Source organism: Schistocerca nitens, chromosome 9 (genome assembly GCF_023898315.1).
Source record: "Schistocerca nitens isolate TAMUIC-IGC-003100 chromosome 9, iqSchNite1.1, whole genome shotgun sequence".
Classification (NCBI taxonomy): Eukaryota; Metazoa; Arthropoda; class Insecta; order Orthoptera; family Acrididae; genus Schistocerca; species Schistocerca nitens.
The window spans coordinates 483,678,708-483,700,918 of record NC_064622.1 but is presented as its reverse complement, the minus strand read 5'-3'; the positions used below and the strand labels follow the sequence as shown (position 1 = coordinate 483,700,918).

General features: G+C 40.4%; 1 protein-coding gene across 1 annotated transcript in view; it reads right to left on the bottom strand.

The window, feature by feature from the left end:
• LOC126203166 (fatty acyl-CoA reductase 1-like) overlaps nt 1-21,766 on the bottom strand; it is a 206,687-nt gene extending 184,921 nt beyond the window's left edge. The window contains exon 1 of the mRNA XM_049937407.1: nt 21,717-21,766. The gene's annotated coding sequence lies outside the window, so the exon portion shown is untranslated. The remainder of the gene's footprint in view (nt 1-21,716) is intronic.
• Nucleotides 21,767-22,211: the final 445 nt, after the last annotated feature.

Genomic DNA, 22,211 nt, shown 5'->3' with positions numbered 1-22,211 from the left:
CATCTGAGGTCATCAGTCCCCCAGAACTTAGAAGTACTCAAACCTAATTAGCCAAAGGACATCACACACATCCATGCCCTAGGCAGGATTCGAACCTGCGACCGTAGTGGTCGCGGGTTTCCAGACTGAAGCGCCTAGAACCACTCGGCCACAGTGGCCGGCCCAGTATCATCAACAAAGTACACCCACAAATCCACAATGGAAATTAAAGAGAAAAGAAACTAAATTTCCAGGATCTTACAATTACAATAAACGACAACCAATATGAATTTCACATCTACAGAAAATCGAGATCAACGAGCGCTGTTTTCCACAGCTCATCCAATCACCCAACAGCTCATAAGTACGCTAGTTACACACAAATGATCCTCAGGATAAACAGCACACCACGTAAACCAGAAAATTACACACAGGAAAAAAAAATTGTTCAAATGGCCCTGAGCACTATGGGACATCTGAGGTCATCAGACCCCTAGAACATAGAACTACTTAAACCTAACTAACCTAAGAACAACACACACATCCATGCCCGAGGCAGGATTCGAACCTGCGACCGTAGCGGTCGCGCGGTTCCAGGCTGAGGCTACACACAGGAACAAAATATAATCAAATTGCTGTTGAAAATTAATACAAAAAGAAAATCATAAAGAAGCTCAACAATAAGACAAAGATGAAAAACAATCATAGTGCCCACCTACTAAAGATCACAACCAAGGGTCTGAAAATACAGAGGCAGAGCACACAGACAATACAGCAGACGACACCACATCTGAAGAAAAAGCAAATGGTACACGTTAACATACAATAACAAAATAGGAAATATAATTTGAAACGATCAAAAAGCAAGGGATCGCAATCACATTCGGAACAAACAACACAATTCAACGAAAGCTACGATAAGATTTAAAAAAGCCTCAGAGAAATTCAGCAATGCACGTATATAGCAGCTGTGTAACCCTTCTCAGGTCCAATAGACAGAACGAACAAGCAGAAACCTCCAAAGAAGACATACAGAGCGCAAGAGAGCTCAGAAGAGTGACCACACACGCAGAACACCAAATAAATAAAAACCGTTTTCCCCACTGACATCGAAACTGTTCTACACATCTGCAAAAAACGGCAACGGTTTGAACGGAAAACTAGAAATAGAAGGACAAAAAAAAATGGTTCAAATGGCTCTGAGGACTATGGGACTAAACATCTATGGTCATTAGTCCCCTAGAACTTAGAACTACTTAAACCTAACTAACCTAAGGACAGCACACAACACCCAGCCATCACGAGGCAGAGAAAATCCCTGACCCCGCCGGGAATCGAACCCGGGAACCCGGGCGTGGGAAGCGAGAACACTACCGCACGACCACGAGATGCGAGCAAATAGAAGGACATTATTACATACAAAAGGCTATAGTGGAAGGAAAGAACTTAATAAATGAAAACACACTTGTCAACAACACACTCTTTACAGATCTGAGTGAACTGAAACAAGATATAGAACAGCAACAATGCACACATTCATACACACAAATAAACACACACACACACACACAAACACACAACACTCCCCCATCACATACAGAGACATAGATAAGGAACAGAAATTATCAGAAGTAACACTAAAATTTTCAAAACCTTTTCGCAATAAAGCAGTACATTCTCACGACACACGCGAACAGCAAGATGGTATAATGTTTTGAATTACGACCACGGTGCGAAAGTTACATTTTTCTCTTTTCTTAAAAGCACCGGCAGACGGACCAAAGCTTGTATGTACATGACAAATCTCGTAGCGATCTGGAGCACACCAAAACTGTATCCACATAACTACTGCAATTTTCAGTAATATAACGTTGATGTATATAATCCCACTTTTTTCATATTTGTTAATGTTATTCGTACAGTTGCAGATGACCTGTTGAACGGCGAGGAAACGGCAGCAAAAACAGAGAAAACACGCCAGAAGTAACGGTATCTGATGTGAGTAATCGCTCGAAACGAAAATTGGTCTACTTTTCTTATTTTCATTCGCTTATGTCGTATGGTATTATATTTTTGGGTAACTCTTCCCATTCTAAAAGGTTATTTTTGGCTCAGAAATAGGTGGTACGGGCAATCACTGGTGTAAGTTCACGAACTTGTTCACGACTCTGCGTATTTTGACATTGGTCTCTCTCTCTATATATATTCCTTACTGTCATTTCTTGTTAACAATACCAGCTTATTCCCAAGAATAAGCGGCTTTCACTCAGTTAATACTCGGCAGAAATCAAACATGCAGTCGGATCGGACTTCTTAAACACTTGTGCAGAAAGGTGTTCAGTATACTGCTGCAACAATTTTCAATAAGCTACCACTCGAATTCAAACATCTTAGCAGTAGTCCACGCGCCTTCAAATCGAAACTGAAGAGTTTCCTCATGGGTCACACCTTCCGTTCTGTCGAGAAGTTCCTTGAAAAATGAAGCTGATTCTTGTTGTATTGTTGCGTTTACTTAGACTTATGAATTGACTTTACTCGGGTTCATAAACATTTCATTTTTATCTGTTATTACTTGTATGTTGTAATATGATGTACTGACATGTTCCATGACCTTGGACCATTGCTCCTCAATTTGGTCCTACGGAACTTGACGTGTAAATAAAAGGTAAATAAACGAAAATAGGTCAACTATACAAAAAAATATAGTTCACTCGGTTATAATAGAACAAGACACTAAAAGTATCCTACATATTCTGCAACAGTATGCGAAAGAACTTAAAACTGGAAGACAATTGAGATACAAATATCGTCAGGCCAGAATGCCCTAGCAAGAGCCGCAACGTGTGCAACACGAATCGAGCTGTAGCCACTATTATTTCAACCACGCATTGACGTCTACTTATTCATTGTTACTATACACAGGACACACGTAGATTATCGTAAGGACATATTTTAATACGTGTTTCAACACTGAATCTGTGCAGTGAAGGGACAGTCTGTGTCACATTTGGTAGCCAAGATAGATGTTTTTCCGATTGTGTATGGAAAAGTTATTTGAAACTCCAATGAAAATAAGTTCACAGTATAGGAAGACACAGGTCACATTTTCTTTATTTGTCGAATTGAGACAATTTTGTAACAGAGAATCTGGCTCCAAATCAGTTGATTATTTCTGTAAATGATTTAATATAGTCTGTTAAACATGGATTCGTGCAGGAGACTCATTTAGGATTTAAAGTGGTGTTCATGGTTACAGGTAAGCAACAAATAAAATTATAAAAAATGGTCCCAAGTTAATGCAAAATGTTTTACATATTTTTTACGCGCATCGTTCCCCTACGCTCTGTCAATTAGGATGGGACTTCATTTCCATAGCGAACTTGTAAGTGTACAGAAAATTAATTCCTTGCCAGTCTTCTTGCTTGTAGAGATCATGGTTGGATGTTAGGTAGTCCAACATCACCACTTCCTACAACCTAACGAAATCTTTTATTATGTCCAGATTTAGATGCATATGGTAATAGGTGTCTACACAGAGCTGCTGTAATACCCCGTGCATCTGACCCATTAGTGCCACAATTTCAACACAAGCCATTTTATATTGGAGTTCCTGGTCGTATTGCATGTATATACCATAACAGTATTCTGATACCAGAAAATGACAGTGTGTATCAAAACATCTAGACGTCTCCTATGTAATACGGAACTATAATATGACAGGAGAGGCGACGTCACCATAAAAGAAGCGTGGAGTATTCTGCTATCAGTATAAAAGCTTTAACAGAAAAATGGTTTGGTCTGTGTTGGCCAGTGATCTCAGTGCTACTCGTCACCTGAGATGGTACAAAGTTTGATGCCACCAGACAGTGAATGACTGGAAATTTGGAGTGGTGAATCAAGTTGTGTCGTGTGTGATAGGACGGAGAATAACATTCCTGAAACTGATTGGCCTATCCAGAGCTCCAACCTGAACCCATCGCAGCACCTCTGTGATGACTTACAGCGTCAACTCCAGTCCAAACCATTGTATCCAACGTCATTACCAGCCGAGTGTCATTTTAACGTCTATTTAACTAAAACACGTGATCTGCCAATTCCACACTTCGACTGAAATGAAACATTTAAACTTGTATTTGAAAACTAATCTTTGATAGTAAATTTATCATCACAAAACTGCTCCTACAGCCACTAAATAACAAATCTGAGACATGGGCCATGAGTGACAGGAAGGTGCTCATTTAACGAGAACAGCAGTGTGACTGTGTGGAAGGAATAGCAGCCCATCTCTTGAAGCGAACAACACTTTTGTGCAAAGGTGAGCGTTGTTGATAGTCCTCACGGTCAAATGCTGGTTCTGTATTAACAACAGTTACACAACTGCTAAGATCTGGAGTAAGATTATTATTAGTGGCATCGTTTGGTGTAATTGGCTCAAATGGCTCTGAGCACTATGGGACTCAACTGCTGAGGTCATTAGTCCCCTAGAACTTAGAACTAGTTAAACCTAACTAACCTAAGGACATCACAAACATCCATGCCCGAGGCAGGATTCGAACCTGCGACCGTAGCGGTCTTGCGGTTCCAGACTGCAGCGCCTTTAACCGCACGGCCACTTCGGCCGGCTTGGTGTAATTATTACATCTATATTCTAGCATATAGTATCTGATACCTCGCAGTACAACAGAACAGTGTTGATTTTAGAGATGAACGTGGATGTATTTCCATTCTGTTCAGGCTTCAAGAATCATACAAAACAAAGTGTGACATTCCACTATCAGTTTAGATCCTTATTATAGTTCTAGTTGTTTGGTGATACTATGGTTAACCTATGCAGCATGTATCAGAGAGCAAACTGCTCGTGGGTTTATGGAAGGCCTGATGTTTTTTGTGTACTGTCAAGATTTTATTTACATTTTAAATTAGTGTTGGTTATATTTTGATATGATATTTGAACGTAGTAAGCTTATTTCCCTTGATTGTCGGTTTTTCCTAACGTCGACTTTAGTCCGTGTGTTCATATGCCGAGCAACAGAAGTAACTCTTGTTTTCTGCGCAGGAGTGAACTGTTAAGCGTATTCTTGCAAAAGCAAACGACTACGCTGTGATGCCTGTCTGCGTAACAGCAGACCTTGGATAACTGTTTGCGTTCAGTGCTCTTTATTCGTGACCTCGTGGGACCAGGCCCATTGTCAATTGTTTAGCGAGGGCTGGATTTCCAACACGACTGAGTGTCTTAGACAAAGGGTAACGGACCCCCACAAATTTGTCAGGATACAGATTGTTTTCTCGCGTTGCAAAGCTGACGTCGAATTTTGTTTTGTTCATCATATTTTTATCGGTCGTCGATCTGTGTGGGTGTTAATAATGTCAAAAAAAGTATAGGTTTCTGTATCTGTGAAAAGCAAATCTTGCGTGATTTGGTATTGAATCTGGAGTGGAAGATATTCCTTTTTTAGGTGATTTAAGCTGCTTTGCAATACCTAGATATCTATTTCTAAGTGGTTGACAGTTGGTGTTGAATTGATTTTTACAATATTTACTTAGTCCTCATGGGTGAAGGAATAACGAAAAACCGTATTTACCAACTCCACTCTAGTGCCATTACTAACATCACACAGAGAAAGTACTGACTGTAACTAACATCACCATTGCTATCACGCGGTGAAAGTATTGACTGTGTCTTGCCACAGCAAGATGGTATAATGTTTTGAATTACGACCACGGTGCGAAAGTTACATTTTTCTCTTTTCTTAAAAGCACCGGCAGACGGACCAAAGCTTGTATGTACATGACAAATCTCGTAGCGATCTGGAGCACACCAAAACTGTATCCACATAACTACTGCAATTTTCAGTAATATAACGTTGATGTATATAATCCCACTTTTTTCATATTTGTTAATGTTATTCGTACAGTTGCAGATGACCTGTTGAACGGCGAGGAAACGGCAGCAAAAACAGAGAAAACACGCCAGAAGTAACGGTATCTGATGTGAGTAATCGCTCGAAACGAAAATTGGTCTACTTTTCTTATTTTCATTCGCTTATGTCGTATGGTATTATATTTTTGGGTAACTCTTCCCATTCTAAAAGGTTATTTTTGGCTCAGAAATAGGTGGTACGGGCAATCACTGGTGTAAGTTCACGAACTTGTTCACGACTCTGCGTATTTTGACATTGGTCTCTCTCTCTCTCTCTCTCTCTCTCTCTCTCTCTCTCTCTCTCTATATATATATATATATATATATATATATATATATATATATATATATATTCCTTACTGTCATTTCTTGTTAACAATACCAGCTTATTCCCAAGAATAAGCGGCTTTCACTCAGTTAATACTCGGCAGAAATCAAACATGCAGTCGGATCGGACTTCTTAAACACTTGTGCAGAAAGGTGTTCAGTATACTGCTGCAACAATTTTCAATAAGCTACCACTCGAATTCAAACATCTTAGCAGTAGTCCACGCGCCTTCAAATCGAAACTGAAGAGTTTCCTCATGGGTCACACCTTCCGTTCTGTCGAGAAGTTCCTTGAAAAATGAAGCTGATTCTTGTTGTATTGTTGCGTTTACTTAGACTTATGAATTGACTTTACTCGGGTTCATAAACATTTCATTTTTATCTGTTATTACTTGTATGTTGTAATATGATGTACTGACATGTTCCATGACCTTGGACCATTGCTCCTCAATTTGGTCCTACGGAACTTGACGTGTAAATAAAAGGTAAATAAACGAAAATAGGTCAACTATACAAAAAAATATAGTTCACTCGGTTATAATAGAACAAGACACTAAAAGTATCCTACATATTCTGCAACAGTATGCGAAAGAACTTAAAACTGGAAGACAATTGAAATACAAATATCGTCAGGCCAGAATGCCCTAGCAAGAGCCGCAACGTGTGCAACACGAATCGAGCTGTAGCCACTATTATTTCAACCACGCATTGACGTCTACTTATTCATTGTTACTATACACAGGACACACGTAGATTATCGTAAGGACATATTTTAATACGTGTTTCAACACTGAATCTGTGCAGTGAAGGGACAGTCTGTGTCACATTTGGTAGCCAAGATAGATGTTTTTCCGATTGTGTATGGAAAAGTTATTTGAAACTCCAATGAAAATAAGTTCACAGTATAGGAAGACACAGGTCACATTTTCTTTATTTGTCGAATTGAGACAATTTTGTAACAGAGAATCTGGCTCCAAATCAGTTGATTATTTCTGTAAATGATTTAATATAGTCTGTTAAACATGGATTCGTGCAGGAGACTCATTTAGGATTTAAAGTGGTGTTCATGGTTACAGGTAAGCAACAAATAAAATTATAAAAAATGGTCCCAAGTTAATGCAAAATGTTTTACATATTTTTTACGCGCATCGTTCCCCTACGCTCTGTCAATTAGGATGGGACTTCATTTCCATAGCGAACTTGTAAGTGTACAGAAAATTAATTCCTTGCCAGTCTTCTTGCTTGTAGAGATCATGGTTGGATGTTAGGTAGTCCAACATCACCACTTCCTACAACCTAACGAAATCTTTTATTATGTCCAGATTTAGATGCATATGGTAATAGGTGTCTACACAGAGCTGCTGTAATACCCCGTGCATCTGACCCATTAGTGCCACAATTTCAACACAAGCCATTTTATATTGGAGTTCCTGGTCGTATTGCATGTATATACCATAACAGTATTCTGATACCAGAAAATGACAGTGTGTATCAAAACATCTAGACGTCTCCTATGTAATACGGAACTATAATATGACAGGAGAGGCGACGTCACCATAAAAGAAGCGTGGAGTATTCTGCTATCAGTATAAAAGCTTTAACAGAAAAATGGTTTGGTCTGTGTTGGCCAGTGATCTCAGTGCTACTCGTCACCTGAGATGGTACAAAGTTTGATGCCACCAGACAGTGAATGACTGGAAATTTGGAGTGGTGAATCAAGTTGTGTCGTGTGTGATAGGACGGAGAATAACATTCCTGAAACTGATTGGCCTATCCAGAGCTCCAACCTGAACCCATCGCAGCACCTCTGTGATGACTTACAGCGTCAACTCCAGTCCAAACCATTGTATCCAACGTCATTACCAGCCGAGTGTCATTTTAACGTCTATTTAACTAAAACACGTGATCTGCCAATTCCACACTTCGACTGAAATGAAACATTTAAACTTGTATTTGAAAACTAATCTTTGATAGTAAATTTATCATCACAAAACTGCTCCTACAGCCACTAAATAACAAATCTGAGACATGGGCCATGAGTGACAGGAAGGTGCTCATTTAACGAGAACAGCAGTGTGACTGTGTGGAAGGAATAGCAGCCCATCTCTTGAAGCGAACAACACTTTTGTGCAAAGGTGAGCGTTGTTGATAGTCCTCACGGTCAAATGCTGGTTCTGTATTAACAACAGTTACACAACTGCTAAGATCTGGAGTAAGATTATTATTAGTGGCATCGTTTGGTGTAATTGGCTCAAATGGCTCTGAGCACTATGGGACTCAACTGCTGAGGTCATTAGTCCCCTAGAACTTAGAACTAGTTAAACCTAACTAACCTAAGGACATCACAAACATCCATGCCCGAGGCAGGATTCGAACCTGCGACCGTAGCGGTCTTGCGGTTCCAGACTGCAGCGCCTTTAACCGCACGGCCACTTCGGCCGGCTTGGTGTAATTATTACATCTATATTCTAGCATATAGTATCTGATACCTCGCAGTACAACAGAACAGTGTTGATTTTAGAGATGAACGTGGATGTATTTCCATTCTGTTCAGGCTTCAAGAATCATACAAAACAAAGTGTGACATTCCACTATCAGTTTAGATCCTTATTATAGTTCTAGTTGTTTGGTGATACTATGGTTAACCTATGCAGCATGTATCAGAGAGCAAACTGCTCGTGGGTTTATGGAAGGCCTGATGTTTTTTGTGTACTGTCAAGATTTTATTTACATTTTAAATTAGTGTTGGTTATATTTTGATATGATATTTGAACGTAGTAAGCTTATTTCCCTTGATTGTCGGTTTTTCCTAACGTCGACTTTAGTCCGTGTGTTCATATGCCGAGCAACAGAAGTAACTCTTGTTTTCTGCGCAGGAGTGAACTGTTAAGCGTATTCTTGCAAAAGCAAACGACTACGCTGTGATGCCTGTCTGCGTAACAGCAGACCTTGGATAACTGTTTGCGTTCAGTGCTCTTTATTCGTGACCTCGTGGGACCAGGCCCATTGTCAATTGTTTAGCGAGGGCTGGATTTCCAACACGACTGAGTGTCTTAGACAAAGGGTAACGGACCCCCACAAATTTGTCAGGATACAGATTGTTTTCTCGCGTTGCAAAGCTGACGTCGAATTTTGTTTTGTTCATCATATTTTTATCGGTCGTCGATCTGTGTGGGTGTTAATAATGTCAAAAAAAGTATAGGTTTCTGTATCTGTGAAAAGCAAATCTTGCGTGATTTGGTATTGAATCTGGAGTGGAAGATATTCCTTTTTTAGGTGATTTAAGCTGCTTTGCAATACCTAGATATCTATTTCTAAGTGGTTGACAGTTGGTGTTGAATTGATTTTTACAATATTTACTTAGTCCTCATGGGTGAAGGAATAACGAAAAACCGTATTTACCAACTCCACTCTAGTGCCATTACTAACATCACACAGAGAAAGTACTGACTGTAACTAACATCACCATTGCTATCACGCGGTGAAAGTATTGACTGTGTCTTGCCACTTCTGCACCTTTACATACGATCAGAATCTCTTTGGATTTACTGCCAAACAGAGTTTTGTTGTGGAAACTATTAAAAGTATATCATATTGAAGTTACTTGCTAAGTTTAGAGCTTCAGTAAAGCACGGCTGATCTGGAAGATTTTGCGTTCTTTTAAATTTCACATTGTTCTTAGGTTGATCCTGCAACAGTGTTCTGATCTGTGTGCCTTAGGGAATCAGCACTATCTTGTACTAATTTATGAAGTTCCCTTCCACACTATTTCTTTTAATTTAAACCACATGTGGTTTGTAAGGAGTGGAGAACGAGTACTAGGAAGGAACCAAACAAATTTTTATATACTTTTCTTAAATACATATATTTTCAGTTTATTTTTGGTGGATTTGGATGTTATGGTATACAGTCTCGTTACAACGACCTTGTGATCACTACCTCCTGCATCTGCATTGATGCTCCATAGCAGCCCAGGATTATTAGTTGTACTTCCGTCTATATCGTACATTTCGTTCTATCTGTATTTGAGATGTAGCCGTTGTACAAAAAGTAAGTTTTTTATTGCGTTTTACATAGGATTGGTTTTGATACGTGACGCCCGTCGCAGTCGAAATATTATCAGTTTCCGATGTATTTAGCCCTTATTTTGATCGCTCTCTCATCAGTCTGCTGGTTAATAATATGTAAAGTGTATGTTTATCAATCTGTGATAGGAAATTTCGCGTGGGTGTGATAGTGGTCTACACAGAGTCAATGATGGGTTGATGTCGAATGGTTCAAATTGCTCAGAGCACAATGGGACTTAACATCTGCGGTCATCAGTCCCCCAGACTTAGAACTACATAAACCGAACTAACATAAGAACATCACACACATCCATGCCCGATGCAGGATTCGAACTTGCAACCATAGCAGCCGCGTGGTCGCACTGAACTGAAGCCCGTAGGCCGCTCGGCCATAGCGGCCGGTGGTTGATGTTGAGAAGGCTTTATATACAAGGTGTCCCATTTGTCCTGAGCACCCTAAATAACTGTTTGTCAGGATGGATATTACAAAATGTTTCTAGCAAATGTTCTTCAGCCGTAAGGGGACATCAATCAGATGATTGCCTTCGTTGTAGCTTTGTTTTTTTTACAAAGATATGAACAGCGGTATGACATTTTTAAATGGCACCCTGTATTTTTTATTCGGTAATTAATTTCCTCTCCTAAAGACCTATTTAAAAATATATCATAGTGCACCATTCACTCAAACACAACTTTATTAATTACATAACACAACATGGACGTTGACGAACCCAGCGCTTAGTGCAGGTACTCGGGGTAATGGAACATATCAGCGTGCTGACGTTGAGAGAGGACAAGTGTAAACGTAAGTAGAATGCACACACGTCATTCCGTCATCCATCGTCAGTTGAAGAGCTGTGTGAATAGAACGTACACCAACGAAGAGAAGGTAGAAATGCTAATCATCTATGGGGAATGTAAGTTAGTAGAACAGTAATTGCAATAGTGTTTTCTTATGTACTGGTACATTTAGTACAGTAGCTTAGTCCTTTTTAATACTGTTGTGTGGAGTAGTCATACAGTGAAGGCTGTCTTTCCTACAAACGTTTCTTTTATTGTTGTTGTTCAAGGTAGGCGAAATGCTGCCCCGGGCAGCGGAATTGTACAGAGAGTGATATTCTGACAAGAACCCACCTTGCCGACGGATGTTTTCTCGTCTTGTTGATACGCTTCATATAACGGGAAGTTTCAACCCACGACAACGCAATCGTCGAAGCGCTCGCACAAACGAAGCTGCCGAAGCTACTGTTCTCCCATCCGTGGCTATGAATCCACATGTGAGCACACGACAGCTTGAACACAAGATTGGCCTTCCTAAAACCAGTGTACATCGTATTCTTACGCGTCACTGGTTCCATCCTCACCATGTACACATACATCAACAATTGCGTGGAAATGATTTCCAGAACTGAGTACAGTTGTGTCAGTGGGCACAGCAGCAAATCTTCGCCAACCCGAACTTGTTCTCCAATGTTCTATTTACCGATGAAAGGTCCTTCTCAAACAAAGGACAGGTAAATACAAGGAACATGCATTATTGGTCCAGCGACATCCCACGATGTAAGACAAGTGGGACATCAGCGTCAGTGGAGAGTTAACGTCCGGTATGGGATGCTTGATACTACAATTATTGGCCCTTATTCCATCAATGGTGGTCTAAACGGCACAACGTATGCCAACTTCGTCAGACGAATTCTTCCTCCTCTTCTGGATGAGGGCCGCTAAGAACCAGAATGCTTATGTGGTATCAACACGATGGATGTAGAGCACATAATGCCTTGCGTGCACGTCTTGTTCTGAACCGAAGGTATCCTGTCAGATGGATTTGCCTAGAAGGAACAGTTACTTGGCCTGCTAGGTCCCCTGGTTTAAATTCTCTGGACTTTTTCTTTGGGGCTGCATTAAAGACGTTGTCTATCTCGATATTCCAACAACTCCAGAGGACACGCACGAACGTATCGTGCTTGCTTGTAATCCTCTTCAGCAGGCAACAGTGGAAGCAGTAAATACTTCTTTCATTCAACGATTGCACTAGTGTGTCGGTGTCCAGGGTCACCACTTCGAGCGCGTTTGAATGTTCTGCTCCTGGACAATGGTACAGGAGAGTCAAAGTCAATTTTGTGTTACGTCTTTGCTTTTCATTTGTTATTGGACAACTACAGCAGGCCGGTCTGTCCGAGCGGTTCTAGGGGCGTACAGTCTGGAACCGCTCGACCGCATCGGTCGCAGGTTCGAATCCTGCCTCTGGCATGGATGTGTGTGATGTCCTTAGGTACCTTAAGTTTTTCTACGTTCTAGGGGTCTTATGACCTCAGAAGTTCAGTCCCATAGTGCTCAGACCCATTAGAACCATTTTTTTTGACAACTCCAGAAAATGGACGAGTCTGTAATCCCGGGGTTGAAGTCAACGTTGTGTTATGTAATTAATAACGTTGTGTTTCAGTGAATGGTACACTGTAATACATTTTTGAATATGTCTTTAGAACAGGAAATGAATTACCGAATAAAAAATACAGGGTGCCATTTAAAACAGTCATACCGCTGTTCACATCTATGAAAGAAATAAAGCTACAACAAAGGCAATCATGCTGATTGAAATCCCCCCGAACGGCTAAAAAATATTTATTTGAAACATTTTGTAATTTTCATCTGGAAAAACAGTTATTTATGGTGGTCAAGGTAAATGGAGCACCCTGTATAATGGAACGATATGTTTCCTCATTAACAAATGATAAGTTGATTATTAATGAAATAAACAAATTTGTCCTGAACCCTTCTAATGTCGCAACGTACATGAATGACGACTTTCACACCGGCACTGGCAATTTGAATCGTGAACTCCGTACAGTAATTATGCACTGAGTATGACGTCGTGTAATCTTAGGTTGCTAATGACCTTACGGCTACAAGGCTATTAGGGCAATTGGCTTGATTTGAAAGTATGTGAATGCTGTTGTAGTAGTTTAAAGAATATGTGTGTTGAAAATAAGTATACGCTAAGAAAGTTGCACATAATGAAACTAGAATGCAGAACCATTTGCTTATAAAGCTGAGGACTATTGGTTGTACTTATGTATATGGCTTAAGTGTGAAGAAATTATACACGACTTGGTCTTTAAACTCTAGGCTTAACGCAATTCGTTGAATGTTCGCGTAAATGCGGATTCTTGCGATATAATTTTGTCGTACACTGTTTTGGGACCCCGTAGGCTGTTTATTACGTACGAAAATTGCCTGTAAGCCTTCACCTGAACGGGCAGAGTACCCCTACATATCTCTATGTTTAGAAGTCTGTAAATGAAGTGGTACCATCTACCATAAACAATAAACATTATTACCTGCATCTACATTTACACGGCTACCCTGCAAATCACACTTAAGTGCTCGGCAGAGGGCTCATCGAACCAGGCGTCAACAAAGTATTTTCGCATGCGGAGGAGAAATTTGATGATTGAAATTTAGTGAGAAGACTTCGCCGCAACTAAAAACGCATTATTTTAATGATTTTCACCCAGATCCTGTATCATGTCCGTCACTCCCACTCCTATTTCTCGATAATAGAAAACGCGCTGCCCTTCTTTGAACTTTCTCGATATACTCCGTTAATGTCGTTAACTGGTAAGAATCCCACACCTCGCAGCGGTACTCCAAAGTAAGGCGGCCAAGCGTAGAGTTGGCAGTTTCTTTAGTTGATCTGCTTTATCTTCTAAGTGTTTTGCCAATAAAATGCAGTTTCCGGTTCACCTTCCCCCAACAACATTTCCTATGCTTTCTTCCAATTTAAGTTGTTCCAATTTAAGTTTAACGGGTTCCTTTTAGCACTCATGTGGATGACCTCGCACTTTTCATTACTTAGCGTCAATCGCCAGTTTTTTCGCCATATATATATCTTAACACAATTGTTTTGCAATTGGTTTTCTTCTTCTTATGTCTGTACTAGACGGTCAATGACAGCTTCATCTTCAAGAAACCTAAAAAGTCTGCTCAGATTGTCTCCTAAATCGTTTATATAGATGAGGGACAGAAGAGGGTCCGTAACACCACCTTGCGGAACGCCAGAAGTCACATCTGTTTTACTCGTGGACTTTCCGTCAATTACCACGAAGTGTGACCTTTGTGACAGGAAATCACGATTGCATTTGCAATTTGATGATAAGACGCTTGTGAGGGACGGTTTCAAGCCTGCTGGAAATCTACAAATACGGAATCAATTTGAAATCCCTTGTGGATAGTGGTCATCACTTCGTGTGTAAAAAGACCTAAGTGTGTTGCACAAGAAATATGTTTTCTAATTCACTGTTGACTGTGTGTTAATAGACCGTTCTCTTCGAGGCAATTCATAATTTTCAAACACAGTACATGTTGCAAAATCCTGCTGCATATCGATGGTATTGCTTTTCTTGAATATTGTTGCTACCTGTGCAGCTTTCCAACCTTTGAGTACGGGTCCTTGGTCTCGGGCGGCTGTATATGACTGTTAAGTATGGAGCTACTGCATCAGCATCCTCTAAAAAGAACCTAATTTTTATGCACTCTGCACCGGAAAACTTGTTTTTATGATGTGATTTGAGTTGCTTCACTGTTTCAAAGATATCTGTTTTCAGGTTACTCACGTTGGCAGCTGTTCTTGATTCGAATTCTGGAATATTTACTTTGTCTTCTTTAATGAAGAAATTTTAGAAGACTGTATTTAGCAACTCTGTTATAGCGGCATTGTCATCGATAGCATTTCCATTGTCATTGGGCAAAGAAGGCGTTGATTGTGTCATTCCGGTAGTATATTTTGCATAGGACGAGATATTCTTTAGATTTTCTACCACGTTTCGAGACAAGGTTTCGCTATGGGATCTATTATAAGCATCTCGCACTGAAGTCCGCCCTAAATTTCGAGCTTGCGTAAAACATCATCAGCCGGCCGGAGTGGCCGTGCGGTTCTAGGCGCTACAGTCTGGAGCCGAGTGTCTGCTCCGGTCGCAGGTTCGATTCCTGCCTCGGGCATGGATGTGCGTGATGTCCTTAGGTTAGTTAGGTTTAATTAGTTCTAAGTTCTAGGCGGCTGATGACCCCAGAAATTAAGTCGCATAGTGCTCAGAGCCATTTGAACCAAAACGTGATCAGTATTGGTGATTTTGCGTCCGTTTGAACTAGGCCTGCTTTTTTCGTTGTTTCTGTAACAGTGTTTTAACCTGTTTCATGTACCATGGGGATCAACTCAGTCATTTCTAAATTAATTGGTATAAATCTCTCAATTGTTGTCGATACTATTTCTTTGAATTCAAGCCATATCTGGTGTAAGCTTACATTAGTAATTCGGAAGGAGTGGAGATTGTCAGTCACGAAGGCGTCAAGCGGATTTTTATCTGTTTCTTCAATAGACACTCGTATATTTTTCGTTTATTGTTGGTGGATTTGGGAGTTACTGTATTCAGTCTCGCTACGACAACCTTATGTTCGATAACCCCTGTATCCATTTTGATGCCGTTAATTAGCTCACGATAATTTTTTGCTATGAGGTCGTCTGTGTTTTCACAACCGTTTACTATCTGAGTGACCTCGTGAACTAATTGCTGGGAATAATTACCAGATAATGCGTTTAGTGCAATTTTAGATGATGCTTAATGATTACCTCCTGACTTACTCATGTATTTTGCCAACTTATCGAGCGTAAATTGACGTCACCAGTAACTACAATAGTATGGCGGAAATTAGACTCAAGTTTTCTTTGAACCTTTCAGAAATTTTATCACCCTAGTTGGGACGTCAGTAAATGGATCCAATTACCACTTTATTCCGCTTGCCAAGCATGACCTCTACAGATAGGAACTATCTATTTCAATTTGGCTAATAGTACCAAAGACGCCAACATCAACTGTATTTATCCTATTCTTTCTCAACGCCGTTAAGTCTTTCACAAAAATTTCGGCTGAACTTACATCCGGCTTTAGCCAGCTTTTAGCGCCTATAACGATGTACGCTTTATAGATTTCTGTTAGCGTTCGGAAATGTGGCACCTTACCAACAAAGTTGCAACTGTTGTAACGAAGGTTCCTAGTTCCAAGAACAATACTGCAGTGCAAACAGCATACAGTACGTAATGTGGCGAAGCACACTGTGCTGGAGCTGCACAGACCTCCCTTTTGCGACCGATACTGTTTAATATTTATTTGTTTAAATACCAAAGTTCACATTCGACGACGATACAGTGATGTATCAAGCAGACGACAATGCAGTTAACACTGACTACGAATTCCAAACAGCTCTAATATAGTCTGAGAAACGATTAAGCAACAGCAGGTCAAATTAAATGCCAACAAAAGTTACGCGGCTATTCATATGACAATAAGACTGAATTTAGCAAGCAACTCCGCGATTGTTCAGTGGAAATATTCCGTGAACCACGTCTGCCAAATATCACAGAGTTCACTTGGAGAAAATCGTTTACCTTTGAGGAACACATAACAGAAACATCGAAAAAAGCAAAGGGTGTGTTAGGTGCCTCGTATTCTTTAATAATCAGAATATCATCCCTACTTGAACCGAAAGTAAAAGGAGTAATGCAGTACATCTAACCACTATGGGGACACATTCTGGTCGAAAACTTTATCAAAACAAAGGCACTGTGAACAACCTTAACTGCTCAATGATTTGCTAGAATCACATCAGTCTGTGATGACCCATAAGTTAAAACTGTTTGAGAAGAGATTCGTTCACTCTGGCGCAGAGCTTTTACACCAAATAACCTTACACGGCCAACACGTCGACTATCCTCGTTTGATATCCATCATCAGCGAAATTGTGAAGGCTGAAGGTGGTGCTGTTGCCACTTCAGTAATATAGAAAATTTGTTACAGGAACAAAATTATAAATATCTTTTTCGCCATTTACCTATGGATTCACACAAGTCATATAGCATTGTAAATAATAATTTACCTTTTTTATGATGCCAGTACTGTTCAGTAATGGTTTCCGCTCAAATAGCACAGAGATATTTCATTTTGTTTATTATGTATTACGAGGTTCCATTTGGGGCCGACACAGTTTAACTTATAGGAAGAATCATCTAAACCGCAAATATCTCGATAGTCGAAGACGTCATTCATAAGCGGATCTTGCACGTTCGAATGGCAGGCAGGGGCCCGACTATGAAGCCCATATACAGCGTGCTATGAGTTACAAAGGTGTATTTATTTAGAAGGCGTCGAAGTATTTCCACGTAACAATGCCTAGTGACCATACCAAATTCAAAATAGACTACGTTAGAACGTCAGTGCTGTTTGTTGCAAGAACCTAGTGCAAGCAGTTTATGATATATCGTAGTAGGAACATTTTATACACTGACAATTATTTGTTTCACGATGTAGCAAAAACGTATGTGAAATTCACACAGGCGAGTATGTGCAGTCGTACACAAATCTCGGGATGTGTCGTATTAGAAATTATGGCCTAAGACAAACGAAAAAAAAAAAAAGGTGATTGCAGTTCATCTGTCGGGTCTGACACATAAGGAACCAATGCAACGTCAAAAATTGTGCTCAAAATGACTGCCACCAGCGTCAATATGGGCTTGCGGTCTGCCATGCAGCTATTGATGCACACGTTCTAGCATTTCAGCACTAATACGCCGCTTCACATCATCTGTAACTGTGTGAAGAAGTTGAACATGTTTATGTCTGTTGGGATTTCTTTAGGCGTCCGCGGTACGCGTACTAACCTCATACTTTCTACGTTCATCACAAACCACGAGCATGTCCGCTGTTTTCGCACTGGGAAATACCATCTGCCAAGCACGTGCTGCTACGTCCACTATCATACAATAAGTGACAGGAGCGTCGCATTGCATTCACTGTGTAAACATAACACAATGTACAAAATATATAACATCGCCGGCTAGCATCCAAGGAATAGCATGGAACGCCGGCCGAAGTGGCCGTGCGGTTAAAGGCGCTGCAGTCTGGAACCGCAAGACCGCTACGGTCGCAGGTTCGAATCCTGCCTCGGGCATGGATGTTTGTGATGTCCTTAGGTTAGTTAGGTTTAACTAGTTCTAAGTTCTAGGGGACTAATGACCTCAGCAGTTGAGTCCCATAGTGCTCAGAGCCATTTTTGAATAGCATGGAACAAACTAATGTCAGTGTTAGCATTGTTTACAATACGATAACTTGTGAAGACTCAGATCACTATATAGTAGTGATGAAGAGTAGGCTGAAGTTCAAGACATTAGTCAGGAAGAATCAATACGCAAAGAAGTGGGATAAGGAAGTACTAAGGAATGACGAGATACGTTTCAAGTTCTCTAACGCTATAGATACAGCAATAAGGAATAGCGCAGTAGGCAGTACAGTTGAAGAGGAATGGACATCTCTAAAAAGGGCCATCACAGAAGTTGGGAAGGAAAACATAGGTACAAAGAAGGTAGCTGCGAAGAAACCATGGCTAACAGAAGAAATACTTCAGTTGATTGATGAAATGAGGAAGTACAAACATGTTCCGGGAAAATCAGGAATACAGAAATACAAGTCGCTGAGGAATGAAATAAATAGGAAGTGCAGGGAAGCTAAGACGAAATGGCTGCAGGAAAAATGTGAAGACACCGAAAAAGATATGATTGTCGGAAGGACAGACTCAGCATACAGGAAAGTCAAAACAACCTTAGGTGACATTAAAAGCAACGGTGGTAACATTAAGAGTGCAACGGGAATTCCACTGTTAAATGCAGAGGAGAGAGCATACAGGTGGAAAGAATACATTAAAAGCCTCTATGAGGGTGAAGATTTATGTGATAGAAGAAGAAACAGGAGTCTATTTATAAGAGATAGGGGATCCAGTATTAGAATCGGAATTTAAAAGAGGTTAGGAGGACTTACCGTCAAATAAAGCAGAAGGGATAGATAACATTCCATCAGAATTTCTAAAATCATTGGGGGAAGTGGCAACAAAACGACTATTCACGTTGGTGTGTAGAATATATGAGTCTGGCGACATACCATCTGACTTTCAGAAAAGCATCATCCACACAATTCCGAAGACGGCAAGAGCTGACAAGTGCGAGAATTATCGCACAATCAGCTTAACAGCTCATGCATCGAAGCTGCTTACAAGAATAATATACAGAAGAATGGAAAAGAAAATTGAGAATGCGCTAGGTGACGATCAGTTTGGCTTTAGGAAAAGTAAAGGGACGAGAGAGGCAATGGAAGCAAGGCTAAAGTAAAATCAAGACACTTTCATAGGATTTGTCGAACTGGAAAAAGCGTTCGACAATATAAAATGGTGCAAGCTGTTCGAGATTCTGAAAAAAGTAGGGGTAAGCTATAGGGAGAGACGGGTCATATACAATATGTACAACAACCAAGAGGGAATAATAAAAGTGGACGATCAAGAACGAAGTGCTCGTATTAAGAAGGGTGTTAGACAAGGCTGTAGCCTTTCGCCCCTACTCTTCAATCTGTACATCGAGGAAGCAATGATGGCAATAAAAGAAAGGTTCAGGAGCGGAATTAAAATACAAGGTGAAAGGATATCAATGATACGATTCGCTGATGACATTGCTCATTGCTATCCTGAGTGAAAGTGAAGAAGAATTAAATGATCTGCTGAACGGAATGAACAGTCTAATGAGTACACAGTATGGTTTGAGAGTAAATAGGAGAAAGATGAAGGTAATGAGTAGAAATGAGAACAGCGAGAAACTTAACATCAGGATTGATGGTCACGAAGTCAATGAAGTTAAGGAATTCCGCTACCTAGGCAGTAAAATAACCAATGACGGACGGAGCAAGGAGGACATCAAAAGCAGACTCGCTATGGCAAAAAAGGCATTTCTGGCCAAGAGAAGTCTACTAATATCAAATACCGGCCTTAATTTGAGGAAGAAATTTCTGAGGATGTACGTCTGGAGTACAGCATTGTATGTTAGTGGAACATGGACTGTGGGAAAACCGGAACAGAAGAGAATCGAAGCATTTGAGATGTGGTGCTATAGACGAATGTTGAAAATTGGGTGGACATAAGGTAAGGAATGAGGAGGTTCTACGCAGAATCGGAGAGGAAAGGAATATGTGGAAAACACTGATAAGGAGAAGGGACAGGATAATAGGACATCTGCTAAGACATGAGGGAATGACTTCCATGGTAGTAGAGGGAGCTCTAGAGGGCAAAAACTGTAGAGGAAGACAGAGATTGGAATACGTCAAGCAAATAATTGAGGACGTAGGTTGCAAGTGCTACTCTGAGATGAAGAAGTTAGCACAGGAAAGGAATTCGTGGCGGGTCGCATCAAACTAGTCAGTAGATTGATGAAAAAAAAAACTTGTGAACTAATTGCATTAGCTTGCCACAACAAAAACCATTGACATTCATATTTATGCTACTCTTAGGATTTTAATATCAACAGGCACTGTCCCATTTAAAAATTTGTAATTGCAGAAAACTGCACTTCCTCCAACGTCTCAAAATCTGTGTGTTGGTTACAAATACACGCCTTTGGCTACAATTGAGTTCTGTCGAAACAGCTATCGATCGTGCCTTTCAGGTACGAGAAAACTGCAGTGCATGTGTTAGGTGATTAACGTTCTAGACTCTCTCCATAGCAGAGTTGTATAAATTTAACGCAAGCTTATACTCTGCTGCACTTGGAAACTCTAGTCAGTTGTAACCAGGACAGTAACTACCAAGAAACAATACTAGGCGGCCGCCTAGGAAGACAACATTTTAGGGGCGGCAAAAGGCGGAAAAATTATTTTCAAATCAAACAGTGAAAAGTTGAGCAAATGAGGAGAAAAAAATTAAAAGATGGAAAATTAAAATACCGCGTTGTTTTCAAGAGCTACGGAACTGTTACTTAATAAATCGTCACTTACTCTGACGAAAGTAAACACATTGCCTCTACCTATCTCAAAAGTAAAGTAGCAGCTACTGAGTACAAAACGGAAGCAAACTGTCCTACGATCACGTTGTGACTTGATACCATACCTCCCTCAGTCCGTCTTTCTGGTTTTGTCTCTGCTGATCATTTCTCATGCATCAGTTGAACTGATGACTGTCGCCAGAAAATGAGGTCATATTAGTTTAATGATTAAAAGTATAATAGGAGATTTTAATTGTTGTGCCATTGTACGTTGGTGGTGGCGCAGGGGGTGGGTGGAAACCGATGGTGGTAAAAAAGAGGGGACGTCATTTTTCGTCTATAGCGGCAAAATATCTAGTAACGGCCCCGGTTGTAACACAATTACTTACACATTCTTCTGCACATTGTCAAATGTGAGTCTATCTTGTTGCTTTCATTGAAATTGTCAAGTACGTATATTTATGATTTGTTACAGTTACGCGATTTGTTTTAGGTAGTTGAGTGCAAAGGTCTTGGGTAGGATCCCCAAAAAAGTAAAGGAAAGCAAAAAAGGCGGTGAAGCCAAGATGTGACTTACGTTCTGTGAGGGGAAAGCGGCGACGTGCGGCGCACGACAGGCTTCACGGCAGTGGCGGCAGTACTCGTCGGAACGTCGACCTCCTGCGCTTATTAGCAGTCCGAGCAGTTCCGGTTACATCACTCAAGCCGAATGCGCTATCCTTGCCGATGAATTGACGTCAAATTTACCAGTCATGGTATTAACATGCGGAAAGAGCCCTCGATGCTTTAGTATGTGCCATTCCTACCGATACCTTTTTTAGTCGAGTTATGGACCACACTTCTCCTTTCATGAATTCTGTACAGTACCCCTTCTTCAGGAAGTCGACCTGCCCAAGTAACCTTCAATATCCTACCCTTATGGCACATTTCAAAAGCTTATATTCTCCTATAACCTGAATCGTTCCTTGTCCTCGCTTCACTTACGGACAACGTAACGCTCCATACAAATAACTTCAAAAACTACTTCGTAACACTTAATTTTGTGCTCGATGTTATTTTCTCTTTTTTTCTG